The sequence below is a fragment of the Thermobia domestica genome, chromosome 3, assembly GCF_964235325.1.
Source record: "Thermobia domestica chromosome 3, izTheDome1.hap1.1, whole genome shotgun sequence".
Classification (NCBI taxonomy): domain Eukaryota; kingdom Metazoa; phylum Arthropoda; class Insecta; order Zygentoma; family Lepismatidae; genus Thermobia; species Thermobia domestica.
The window spans coordinates 273,476,747-273,491,301 of record NC_137456.1 but is presented as its reverse complement, the minus strand read 5'-3'; the positions used below and the strand labels follow the sequence as shown (position 1 = coordinate 273,491,301).

The following is a 14,555-nucleotide window of genomic DNA, read 5'->3' as shown; positions in this document are numbered from 1 at the left end:
TATAGCTAGCTATAACAGGAAAATAATTCTTAAGTCCCCCCGCATAGTATCACAAAAACTAAACTGTTTTTAAAATTGAATACAATTAGTACCGATTAATTAAGAATAAAAGATAATACAAACAAACCGGGAAGAAATCTTACAAATTACATACGAAGTACTACCCCAGATAATAGCTTGGCATTTAGAAATTTTGCATGTTCAAAACATTCTCTTTCAACATCTGCTATGTCCTTGAGCAATACTGGAACTATTACATCGCAAATTTTTACACTTAATTTGAATGAATGATTGTCCGAAAAGAGGCACTGCAAATACTAAACGTGTTGCAGAAAGGAAACAATATAAACGGAAAGAGTTTCCGAAATTCGGGTGTTCACTTACCGATGGGCCTTTTCACAACGTGAATCACCCATACTAGTTCTTTTGTAGGATAGCACATTACGTTTCTACTGTCTTGTTTATATATCAAGTTCATAAGCGTGGAATTGCATTTGTCCTGAATGAAAAGTTGGTGATATGAGGCGCAATCTATACCTGTGTCAAGTTGGCCCGCAAAATCGAGATAAAATTTAAAGCTCTATATAGAACGATTGCCCATCGTTTGCCCATGTTTGCCTACCCAAAAGTTTTGTTTGCCCACAAACAGAACCTAAGTTATATGCACAAAATAATTTTAGGGCCAACTTCACACTGGCACAACAAAGTGTGAAAATAATATATTGCAACATGCAAATCGATTGCCCATCAATTGCCCATGTTTGCCCAACAAAAATTTTTGTTTGCTCACAAACAAACGAAAAGTTATAAACAAAAACATTTTTACGCCTAATAAACTTTACAAGCAAAATAAAAGATTTCTAAATATTTATATTCTTTCTACATTTGGGTACTTTACAATATTAATTGCTCATATTTCTCTATCAAAACCAACAAATTTGTGCTACATAAACGGAAAATTATGGAACGGACTATGCATCCAATAGTAACAATGACACAATCATGGTACTGCATTTGTAGTATGCAAATTGAAATATTGCGGAATCTAACTTTTTCTATATGTTTAAATACAAGAACTATTATTAAACAAACAAAAACATTTCCTGGGTAAACGCAATCATTTGCTGGACAAACTAAGGTAATCGTTGGGCAAGTCAAACAAGGGCAAACATAGGGCAATCAATATTTGTGATTAGAAACATAGACCGATTGAATTATCACATGTAGTCTCAAAAACATACGAAATTAGGTTCCAGCTTCTTTTCAATCGTTGGGCAAACAAAAACAAATGCTGGGCAAACGAAAAGAAGTGCTGGGTAAACAAGGGCAAACATAGGACAATCAATATTTGTGATTAGAAACAGCCCGCTTAAGTCTCAAAAACGTACGAAATTAGGTTCCAGCTTCTTTTCTATCGTTGGGCAAACAAAAACTAATGCTGGGCAAATGAAATCAAGTGCTGGGCAAACAAGGGCAAATATAGGACAATCAATATTTGTGATTAGAAACATAGCCCGCTTAAATTTTTACATGTATTCTAGTCTCGAAAGCGTACGATTTAAGGCTTTTCTATCGCTGGACAAACAAAAACTAATGCGGGGCAAACGAAATTAAGTGTTGAGCAAAAAAGGGCAAACATAGGACAATCAATATTTGTGATTAGAAACATAGCCCGCTTAAATTTTCACATGTAGTCTAGTCTCGAAAACGTACGATTTAAGGCTTTACTATCGCTGGGCAAACAAAAACTTATGCTGGGAAAACGAAGTTAAGTGCTTGGCAAACAAGAGCAAAGATAGGGCAATCAATATTTGTGATTAGAAACGTAGCCCGTTTAAGTCTCAAAAACGTACGAAATTAGGTTCCAGCTTCTTTTCTATCGTTGGGCAAACAAAAACTAATGCTGGCAAACGAAATCAAGTGTTGGGCAAACAAGGCCAAACATAGGGCAATTAATATTTGTAATTAGAAACATAGCCCGCTTAAATTTCCACATGTAGTCTAGTCTCGAAAACGTACGATTTAAGGCTTTTCTATCGCTGGGCAAACGAAATCAAGTCCTGGGCAAACAAGGGAAAACATAGGACAATAAATATTTGTGATTAGAAACATAGCCCGCTTAAATTTTTACCTGTAGTCTAGTCTCGAAAACATTCGAGTTAACGCTTTTCTATCGCTGGGCAAACAAAAACTAATGCTGGGCAAACGAAAACAAGTGCTGGGCAAACAAGGGCACATATAGGGCAATCAATATTTGTGATTAGAAACATAGCCCGATTGAATTATGACATGTAGTCTCAAAAAGGTACGAAATTAGGCTCCAGCTTCTTTTCGATCGTTGGGCAAACAAAAACTAATGCTGGGCAAACGAAATCAAGTGCTCGGCAAACAAGGGCAAACATAGGGCAATCAATATTTGTGATTAGAAACATAGCCCGCTTAAGTCTTAAAAACGTACGAAAATAGGTTCCAGTTTCTTTTCTATCGTTGGGCAAACAAAAACTAATGCTGGCAAACCAAATCAAGTGTTGGGCAAACAAGGCCAAACATAGTGCAATCAATATTTGTAATTAGAAACATAGCCCGCTTAAATTTTCACATGTAGTCTAGTCTCGAAAACGTACGATTTAAGACTTTTCTATCGCTGGGCAAACAAAAACTAATGCTAGGCGAACGAAATCAAGTGCTTGGCAAACAAAGGGCAATCAATATTTGTGACTAGAAACATAGCCCGCTTAAATCTCAAAAACGTACAAAATTAGGTTCCAGCTTCTTTTCTATCGTTGGGCAAACAAAAAGTAATGCTGGGTAAACGAAATCAAGTGCTGGGCAAACAAGGGCAAACATAGGGCAATCAATATTTGTGATTAGAAACATAGCCCGCTTAAATTTTCTCATCTAGTCCACCTCTATACATTTACGAGTATTTGCTATATTTTTTCTCCGCGCGGTTGTCTCTAATCACAAATATTGATTGCCGTATGTTTGCCCTTGTTTGCTCAGAGCTTGATTTTGTTTCCCCAGCATTAATTTTTGTTTGCCCAATGATAGGAAAGAAGCTCGAACCTAATTTCGTACGCTTTTGAGACTTAAGCCGGCTATGTTTCTAATCACAAATATTGATTGCCCTATGTTTACCTATGTATGCCCAGCATTTGATTTCGTTTGCCCAGCATTAGTTTTTGTTTGCCCAACGATAGACAAGAAGCTGGAACTGAATTTCGTAAGTTTTTGAGACTTAAGCTGGCTATGTTCCTAATAACAAATATTGATTGCCCGATTTTTGCCCTTGTTTGCCCAGCACTTGATTTCGTTTGCCCAGCATTAATTTTTGTTTGCCCAACGATAGAAAAGAAGCTGGAACCGAACTTCGCATCTTTTGAGACTTAAGTGGGCTATGTTTCTAATCAGAAATAGTGATTGCCCGATTTTTGCCCTTGTTTGCCCAGAACTTGATTTCATTTGCCCAGCATTAGTTTTTGTTTGCCCAGCGATAGAAAAGCCTTAAACCGTACGTTTTCTAGACTAGACTATATGTGAACATTTAAGCGGGCTATATTTCTAATCACAAATATTGATTGCCCAATGTTTGCCCTTGTTTGCCCAGCGCTTGATTTCGTTTGCCCAGCATTAGTTTTTGTTTGCCCAACGATAGAAAAGAAGCTGGAACCTAATTTCGTACGTTTGTGAGACTTAAGCGGGCTGTTTCTAATCACAAATATTGATTGCCCAACGTTTGGCCTTGTTTGTCCAGCACTAGATTTCGTTTGTCCTGCAATCTTTTTGTTTGCCCAGCGATAGAAAACCTTGAATCGTACGTTTTCGAGACTAGACTACATGTAAAGATTTAAGCGGGCTATGTTTCTAATCACAAATATTGATTGCCCTATGTTTGCCCTTGTTTGCCCAGCACTTCTTTTCGTTTGCCTAGCATTAGTTTTTGTTTGCCCAACGATAGAAAAGAAACTGGAACCTAATTTCGTACGTTTTTGAGACTACATGTGATAATTCAAGCGGACTATGTTTCTAATCACAAATATTGATTGCCCTATGTTTGCCCTTGTTTGACTTGCCCAACGATTGCCTTATTTTGTCCAGCAAATGATTTTGTTTACCCAGGAAGTGTTTTTGTTTGTTTAATGATAGTTCTTGTATTTACACATATAGAAAAAAGTTAGATTCCGCAATATTTCAATTTGCATTCTATAAATGTAGTAATATGATTGTGTCATTGTTACTATTGGATGCAAAGTCCGATTCATAATTTTCCGTTTATGTAGCACAAATTTGTTGGTTTTGATAGAGAAATATGAGCAATTAATATTGTAAAGTACCCAAATGTAGAAAGAATATAAATATTTAGAAATCTTTTATTTTGCTTTTAAAGTTTATTAGGCGTAAAAATGTTTTTGTTTACAACTTTTTGTTTGTTTGTGAGCAAACGAAATTTTTGTTGGGGAAACATGGGCAAACGATGGGCAATCGATTTGCATATTGCAATATTTTATTTTCACACTTTGTTGTGCCAGTGTGAAGTTGGCCCTAAAATTGTTTTTTGACTAATTGAATTGACTAATTCTTAAAAATATTATGAGTTGACTAATTTCTTATTCTGCATATAGTGTGTACAAACTGAACTGTTAAGGATTGGAATTCATTAGCGTTATGATTTAACTGGATTTCACTTTTAGTTTACACTTTAATGAATATGTCTATTTTTCTCCTAGTGCAAAATGGTTATATTTTCTTTCTTAGCATTATCATATTAGTAGGTTTCATATGGTAGATTGTCAGAAATACATAAATATCTTTCTAAAACATGGGATTTTTGTATATTATTATTATCTGTTTTAACAAGGTGTAAATAGAAGTCTACTAATATATTACTATGATATTTCACAAAATAAATAAAATCATTTTATCTATTGTAGATAAATAGGAAAATTTGGGGTTACCACTGGCACACCAAATACTGGGATAGTATCTGAAATGCAGGCTCTGGGTTGTTCTTCTATTCCATTAGCAAGGGCATCAATTTTGGGAAGCTTTGTAGGCCGAGCCCACGAAGTTGAAATTGGCTCTCCTAATGGTGGGGAATTCTAATTTGAAGTAGGTTCTCCAGTTTCTACAGTACATGGTAATTCGTTTTCCTATTCTACTAAAGTGTATCTGCCTTAGGGCTCCCCAAAAGTTACACAGAAATCGGCACTCTTGCCAATTAGTTAGAGGTTTTACGTCTGTTTTTTCTTTAGAAAAGAACTATCCTACGCACAGATCCCATTACTAATCAGAAACATAAATAAATAAAATTAATTATACAAGCAAAAAAACAACACTTACTAGGATCAGTATGAAGACCAGTTAACAATTCTGTTACTGTATGTGGATATATGCTTCAGAATCAGGAAAGTGATCGGTAATATTTTCCTTTGAAATAGTAGTAGACGTAGAATTTGCAGTGAAAGGCAGCGATAGTAATCCGGTTTTCAAAATTTGATTTATTGTATATACAATGTCTCTGCTAACCAACATATCATTGCTCCCAGACAAAATGATACACAATAATATACCATAATTAAAACAATAAAAGAACATTTTTGTGTTGTTAATTTTACCACATAAAGATACTGCAAGTATTATACAACTATAGTGCCTACACACGCCACGTGACTTCTTTTTTTTTAACAAGGAGAAAAATCACGTAAAACACCACACTAAGGGTTCCCAAATGTCCCGGATTTTAAGGGACAGTACCTTATTTTATGATTTTGTCTTGCGTCCCGGGGAGCTTCGATACGGAGCAGCAAAAGTCCCATAGCCCTATTTTGCCCAAATGACAAATTTACCTTAGACAACGACTTTAAAGCCCGCAATTTTTAATGAGTCGTCATGAGTGTGGCCAGTAAATGGCAAATGCTATTTCAGAAAAGCTCCGAGTTGCCAAATTTATTTAAAGTCGTCTCCTTTTGCCTAAGGATCCCCCCGTCAAATTCATTTGTGTAAAGAGTTTTGTTGGAAGTAAAACACTGCGTAAGTGCGTTTCGAATCTCAATTATTTTTTGTTAGTGCTGCTCTCTATTAGCAAAAAAAAAAAAAACTGCTGTGTTCGCATATTACAGAAGTGTGTGTGTGTGCTTGTTGCATCAGTACTGCTCATATATTTTTGTGGTTATTTCTGGTGTAAAATACCTCACGCTGAGGTTTCCTGTGTTAATAAATATTCATGTAACAAAGACTGTATTCTGCCATAATTTTGTTTTTAGAGGTTATGGGCCCAGGCCACGAAGTACATTGCGCTTAGTTAACTGTTAACATCTTTGTGCTTTTGTTAACGTGAAAAATGGCTTCTTCTAGTGAATTTAAAGTAACGTTGGACAAACTTGAAGGACCTGATGATTGGGCTAAGTGGAAATGGCAGATGAATATCGTGTTACGTGCACACGGACTAGAATCCACTGTTGATGGCACAAGGAAATGTATAGAATTAACAAATAATGCAACTCAAGCACAAAAGCTAGCGTTCACCGAGTGGCAGAAGGACGATGCAAGGGCAGCAAGCATTATCGCGAGTGCATTAAGTAAACCTGTCGCGGAGCTCTTGTTAACGTGCAATCATTCAAAAGAACCATGGGACAAATTGTGTGCCCGTTTCGAGCGCACAAGTAAACAAATGTTAAATATGCTTATTGAGTCATTTTTTCGGGTTCGGCGGGATGACAAAAAATATATCAGCATGCATGTGGCAAAACTGCAAAAACTTTTTGTCGATTTCAATGATGAACTGACAAAACACGGTGAGAATACGTTATCAGAACGCATGCTAAACGATCGGATCTTATCCACGTTGCGTAACGAATATGACAATTTTAATGATTTGTGGGATGCTATTCCAGCTGATGAACAAAAACTTAATTTGCTGATTCAAAAGTCGTGTGCGATCGTGTAGCTGGTCGACCTGTAGCTCTTGAAGAAAGACAAAGTAGTGATGTTGAACTGTGTACAAAATGTAGAAATAACAGTGTGTCAGCTATATTAGATGTTTGTGCAGCATGTATCATAAAAATTCAAAACAAAAATACCAGAATAACAAGATCAAGAGCCAAAAACAATATAAGTGCTACGAAAACAAATGACGATCAAAATATATTGAAATCGAGCTATTCTATTGGGGTTGACAATATTGAAGCGTGTTTTAAACTGATAATAGAAGACTTTAGTGAGCTTAAGAAACAGGTAGACGTGCTTAGACATGAACAAATAGAGCTTACAACTCAACTTTTAAAGTTGGCTGAAGTACGTGTAGGGCCTACAAGATACAAGTTGTTTGGAAAACGCGAAACAAATCCAGGGTAAGGAACACAAACGGCAGGTTTCACACTGTAACAGCAAAACGTACAGTGATGTCTTAAAGATCAATAAAACACATACAAACAGTAGGCTTACTTCCGGGAACAAATATGGTGTAAAAAAAACGATAGTGCAAGTGGGAAATACACGATACAGAACGCGCAAGTTCAAGTACAAGGAACAATGGTAAGTTCTGAGAGTTCTCACAATAAAATAACTAGTACAGAACGGTCCCCTACGGAAAGTAAACACATAACCAGTGAACAAGGTGATAAGTGGACCGTAGTTGTGAAAAATACAAACAAGTGTAGTGCGAAGAAAATCAATGCAAGGAATAAAGTAGAAGACGAAGTAGTACTGGCAAACAGATTTGGTGTTCTAAGTGAGGTAAATGATAAGTGCAAAGAAAGTGTCGAAATAACCGGCACAAAATGTGACATTAGTATGGTAAAGAAAAAGGGTCAGTGGCAGTCATACTGTAAAAGTAAAAAAACAAGAAAAATACATCTTTACGCGGACAGTCAAGGAAGAAATGTAGGCTTGCATCTCAACAACTCAAGTAATTGTGAAGTAAAAAGCACTATAAAACCAGCTGCAACTTTCGATAAAGTTAGTGAGGGAATTGATTCCAAATCGGTATCAATGGGCGATAATGATGTAGTAGTTTTCTTGGCTGGCACGATTGACATTTCAAAAAATCAAGTAAATGCATTTTTACGGTGTCTAAAACAAAGGCTTCAGGCCTTGTTACATACAAAGGTTATAGTTTTCACTGTGCCATACAGACATGATTTAGCCACGTGGTCATGTGTGAATAAAAAAGTGGAACGTGTGAACAAAGAAATATATAAAATAACAAAATACTTCAGAAACGTTCGTGTAGTAGACATAAGTGCGCTAGATAGGAAACTATACACATCACATGGTCTACACCTAAACAGGTACGGCAAAAAACACGTGTGCGCAGAAATAATTAACAATGTATACGAGATGGTAAATAGTAAAGGACATAACGCAATACCTCTGTACTGGAACACATTAGTTCCTTCCAAGGAAATTACAGTAGGAAATGAACATTTTTTAGCATTGAATACAGGAATAACATTGAAAACATAAAACCCGATAGAGAAAGCAATTCTGATGGAGATGTGAGAATCTGTTACTTGAATGTACAAGGGTTAAGTGACAAAAACAGTGTACTATTAGATTTTGCAATTGAAAATTCAGCAAACATACTATGTATCAGTGAGCACTGGGCGACAGAAAACGAACTTGAATTTTATAAATTGGATGGGTACATTTTGGCTAATTTTTATAGTAGGAAACAACATAAAAGGGGAGGGGTAGCTATCTTTTTGCGGTCTGACATAGAGTATAGTAAACTAGATTTGGATTTTTTATGCGTAGAAATAGATTTTGAGGCAACTGCGATATGTTTAGAAGATCTGAGGATAATAATCGTATCACTGTATAGATCGCCTGATGGAAATCCTGACATATTTTTGGAAAAATTGGAAGGTTTATTGACATATTTAAGTTATAAGAAAAAGTACAAGGTAATAATAGGGGGCGATATAAATCCTCATTTTGATGTAAATACGAGCAAAAAAAAAGTGTAACGGAATTTTTAAATCTACTAAGACAATTTGACTATTGTATACAAAATTATAAACCAACAAGACTAAACGCATGTCTAGATAAAATTTTACTAATTTAAGTAGAAATAATGTGAGTAGCGAGGTAATACCTTTTCATTTTTCTGATCATTGTTCGGTTTGGATTGTATTGAGAAACAATATATATAAAAACTGTCTCAGGAAGGCTCCTGATGACAATTGAAAAAATGAATAACTTCATTATGTCACTGTTACAGGAAGATTGGGAGGGACTAAATAGAGATATGAACATAAATGCGAATGATACATTTAACTATTTTTTCAAGACTTTCATAAGTAAATTTCAAATGTCATTTCCGGAAAGAAAAATGGTCATGAACAAAAACACTGGTAAATTAAGCAAAGGGCATAAAGAAATTCCGTGGTACAGTATGCAATTAGCAGATATGAAGAAGAAAGTAATGACTTACTATAATTTATATAAAAATGAGAGGACAGAGCGTAATAAAAGAAATTATACTACTACACGTAAAAGATATAAAAAGGCTGTAATAGAAGGAAAAAATTAATTTAACCAAATAAGCATCGAAAACTCTCATAATAAATGTCAAATGGTTTGGAAATTAATAAATAAAGTAGCAAAAGGTAATACGATAGATAAAATGAATATTGCACCTGATGAATTAAATAAATACTTTATAAACTCTATAGATATTTTGAAAAATAATATGAATAAAATAGGATCTGATAACCATGAAAATAACCTTAATAAATACTCACACATATTTGATTTTAAATTGGTAACACCGGAAGATATCATACGCATAGTTAATAGATTTAAGCCATCAAATAGCAAAGATATATATGACATATCGAATAAGTTCATTAAAAATGTAATTAACTATATTGCTGAGCCGCTTACATTTTGTATTAATAAATGTTTAAGTGAAGGGATTTTCCCAGATGTTCTAAAAATAAGTAAGGTAATACCAATCTTTAAAAAGGGAGACAGATTATGTCTAGCCAACTATCGACCAATATCTTTAGTACCCATATTCTCTAAAATTATTGAAACGGTGGCGAAGGAACAGGCATATCATTATCTAAATGAACACACAATGCTTAATAATTCACAGTTTGGATTCAGAAGCGGTAGCTCAACGATAGATGCCATTGACAATCTAGTGAAATTTATTCATGAAGTGTTTGAGAACAAGGGTTTTGCATTGGCTACCTTTTGTGATCTAAGAAAGGCATTTGACTGTATAGAACATTATACATTGTTAAGAAAATTAGAATGTTATGGTTTTCAAGGTAAGGGTCTGAACTTTTTTAAAACATACCTAGAAGGTCGTACTCAGATTGTTAGTGTTAATGGAATGAAATCTGATAGTATTCAAATAAAACATGGGGTTCCTCAAGGTTCTGTACTGGGGCCGCTATTGTTTATATTAATGATAAATGATCTACCAATAAATATGTCAGCTAAATCCTTTCTCTATGCTGATGACACAACCTTTCTAAACACTAGCAATAACTCTATAGATCTAATGCAAATGAATGAGAAAACTTTTATAGAAACTAAGGAATGGTTCAAGGCAAACGGATTTCTTCTCAATGAAGATAAGACTACCCAGCAAGTATTTTCATTAAATGAATGTCCGGAAATGTCAAGTAATGTGAAATTTCTTGGCATTATTCTCGACAGGCAGTTAACATGGAAGGCACATGTAGAATATGTATGTGTAAAACTTTCAAGAACAATAAGTTTAATACGAAATTTAAGAGATATTGTACCGAACAACTATATAAGATCAGCCTATTTTGCCTTTTTTCAGAGTAACTTAGAATATGGAATATTGTTTTGGGGGAGTAGTAACTACATAAATGAGGTTCTGTTACTACAAAAAAAGGTCATCAGAGTAATCAACATACAAGGAACACTGTAAACCATTATTTTGTAAGTTGAAAATTATGACTGTTGTAAATTTGTATATATATAAAGTTTTAGTTTATGTAAAAGAAAACATTTCAGATGTTAAACGTAGACAGAATAATCATTCATACAACAGAAGATATGCTAAACAAGTTGATGTATCATACAGCAGGCTAACAAAAATTAAAAATAGCTATGCAATACAGGGTACAAAATTTATAAATAGGGTACCAATAGACATCCAAAAGTTACCGCTCACTCATTTTAAAAGCAAACTGTATGATTGGTTAATTACTGTACCATATTATAATATTAAGGAATTGGAAGAAGATAAGAGTATATTGAAATAGGGATTAAAAAACATAGTTGTAAACTTGCATTTGACGTTGTCTATTGTCTGTATACAGACTTAACGACAATAAAAATATTCTATTCTATTCTAATAGTAACTGTATTTCTTGACGAAGCCATGAACGCTAAGTTCTTACGGTGGGTGAGCAGTGAACGCGGTAAAACTAAGTTCTCAAACTCTAAGAAGGACAACTCGAAGAAAACCGGTAAAAGTGACCTCAGTCGTGCAAAAAATAAGTTCCCTTGTAAAAAGTGCACGGAACTAGGGCACTGGGCAGACGAATGTCCACAGAAGAAAACTGTACCTAGTAACATCGCTTTCCTATGTGCTATGGGTGCGTCAGAGACAAATTACGTCAGTGCAGATAAGTGGGTTTGTGACAGCGGTGCATCAAAACATCTGACATCTAATAAACAACATTTTTCGTCATACACAAACTTTTCAGTTCCTGAAATAATTTCGTTGGGAAAACAAAATGTTGTTATGAAGGCTTATGGAAAAAGGACACTCAAGATTCAAATACTTAATCATGATGTGTGGTATGATGCTGAAATGACTGATGTGTTGTATGTTCCTGATGCTAGTGCGCATATATTTTCTGTGAAAGCAGCTGCACAAAATGGGTATAGTACGACAATGGAGAACAAAGGTGTTACTATCCGTGATGTAAACACTGGCAATATTGTGATGAATGGATGTGTTGGCAACGGGCTGTGTTTTATAAATGTGCGTGTTGTAAAGCCAGAACAAGCTGTTGAACTGCATTTGGTTACCCCTAGTGACACACTACAGGTGTATCATGAGCGTTTTGCTCACCAAAATAAAAAAACATATGAAACAAGTATTAAAACAAGTGAACATTGATGTGGATGAGGGCAGTGAACTATTTTGTAATGGGTGTGCTTTAGGTAAAATGCATCGGTTGCCATTTAAAACAAGAGTCTACAGAGCCGAAAAGGTTGGTGAAATTATTCATGCAGATGTTAATGGACCCATGAACATTACATCTATGGGCGGAGCACGGTATTATGTTTGTTTTAAAGATTACTTTAGTCGATTTCGTAGACTGTTTTTTCTAAAGCATAAAAACGAAGTTTCTGATGTTCTTGAAATTTTTTAAAACGAAGCACGTACAAAAGGTCATGTCGTAAAATATTTCAGGTGTGATGGGGGAAAAGAGTTTGACAACAAAAAGGTAGCAGATTTATTCGCAAGTCGTGGTATTGAGTGTCAGATTACTCCACCTTATACGCCTGAACAATATGGAGCTGCTGAACGGGAGAACCGTACAATTGTCGAAGCAGCTCGTTCTATGCTTAATCCTACGAATCTACCGAAAGCACTATGGGCTGAAGCTTGTAATACTGCAGCGTACATTTTAAATCGTACCGGTAAATCATTCATTGATGGTAAGGCATCGTACGAGTTGTGGTACGGAAGAGAAGTTGGCATGCTTAACTATTTGCGAATTTTTGGAACACAGTGTTATGTTCATGTACCAAAAACCTTTCGTTCTAAATTTGATAATAAAAGTATTTCCGGTTATCTCGTTGGCTATTTCAATGACAAGGATGGTTATCGTATTTGGGTACCGTCACAAAAGAAGGTAGTTCTTAGTCATGACGTGAAATTTAAATCCGAGGTTGTGTGTAACCTGCGCAATGATCTAGTACTAGGAGGAACAATCGAAGCTGATAGCCATCAATTCAAGAAAAGCATCGATGTTACAGTAACAGAGAATGTGGAAATGAGAGGTCTGCAAACAAATATTGATCAAGATAATGAAGAGGACGAGAAGCAAACAATCCTGCATCCACATTCGAAGAAAGAGGAGACACCAGCACAGAACAATGAAGACAATCAACGGCGCAGAAGCCAGCGAGAGAAGAGAAAACCGAAGTGGTTTGGAAAGTGGCAAGTTTGTGTGAGAAAATGACGAACTTGTGTGCATGGCTGATTTTCAAACTAAGTATTGTTCAGATCCACAATCGTATTGTAATGCCATTCGATCTAGTGACAAACAAAAGTGGATGGAAGCTATGCGTGAGGAATTAGAATTACTGCAAGAAAATGAAACTTGGGACTTGATTGATCGTCCATCTGGTGTACAAGTGTTGAAAAAATGTTGGGTTTTCCGTCGGAAGACGTCAAACGACGGTACGATTCCAATCAAAGCTAGGTTAGTAGCGAAAGGCTTCGTGCAGAAGGAAGGAATAGATTGCGGTGAAACCTTTCGTCCCGTTGTTCGCTATGACACAATCAGAATGTTGTTAGCATTGGCCGCAACAAGACAAATGAAATTAAAACAGTTCGATGTAAAAACTGCATTTTTGAACGGTACTCTTGAAGAAGATGTGTATTTGAAGCAACCGAAAGGTTTTGATGATGGTAGTGGTCGTGTATGTCACTTAAAAAGAAGCCTGTATGGGTTAAAACAAGCCCCACGCTGCTGGAATAAACGGTTTATTAAATTCATGACGGACGCTGGTTTCCAGAATAGTTCAGCTGATCTGTGACTTTTTACCGGAAACAAGATGGATGAGAGTTGTATGTTGCGCTTTACGTTGATGACGGACTTGTAGTAGGAAGTAACGACAAGGATATTGACGGTTTCATCAATTAGTTACAACTTGAGTTCAGAATCTCGATTGGTTCCCTCGAGAATTTTCTGGGAATGGAAATAAAATGTGCGGATGACGGATCAATCACTGTAAGTCAAGAAGCATATACCAACCGAATTTTGGCACAGTTTGGAATGTCTGACTGTAATCCTATTTCAACACCAGTTGGTCGGGAGGAAGGTAACAGCTCTGAAGATTTTACAGGAAAGGTTCCTTACCGTGAAGCGGTAGGTTGTCTCATTTACTTATCAATGGCAACTCGTCCCGACATTACATTTGCTGTTGGTAAGGTCGCACGAAAAATGAACAAGCCATCGGGATGTGATTGGGGCAATGTAAAACGAATTTTCAGATATTTGAAAGGTACTACGGGTTTCGGTTTTAAGTACAAGAAAGAACCTGCGGAACTGAAAGTTTTCAGTGATGCCGATTTTGCTGGGGATAAAAACACAAGACGTTCAACTACGGGTGTTATTGCTACATTTGCTAATGGAGCCGTAAGTTGGACAAGTCAGCTTCAGAAGGTAGTTGCGCTCTCTACTACAGAAGCAGAAATAACTGCTGCTAGTGAATGGGCTAAAGAGCTGGTGTGGTTGAATAAACTTTTTAGAGAACTGTCGCAGCTTTCAAATTTGAAATCTTCGCCTATACTCTATGTGGACAATGCAAGTGCTGTGAAGTAG

General features: G+C 35.9%; 1 pseudogene; it reads left to right on the top strand.

Annotated features, from left to right (window-relative positions):
- The first annotated feature begins 13,925 nt into the window (after window positions 1-13,925).
- LOC145682217 (uncharacterized) lies at window positions 13,926-14,555 on the top strand (annotated as a pseudogene).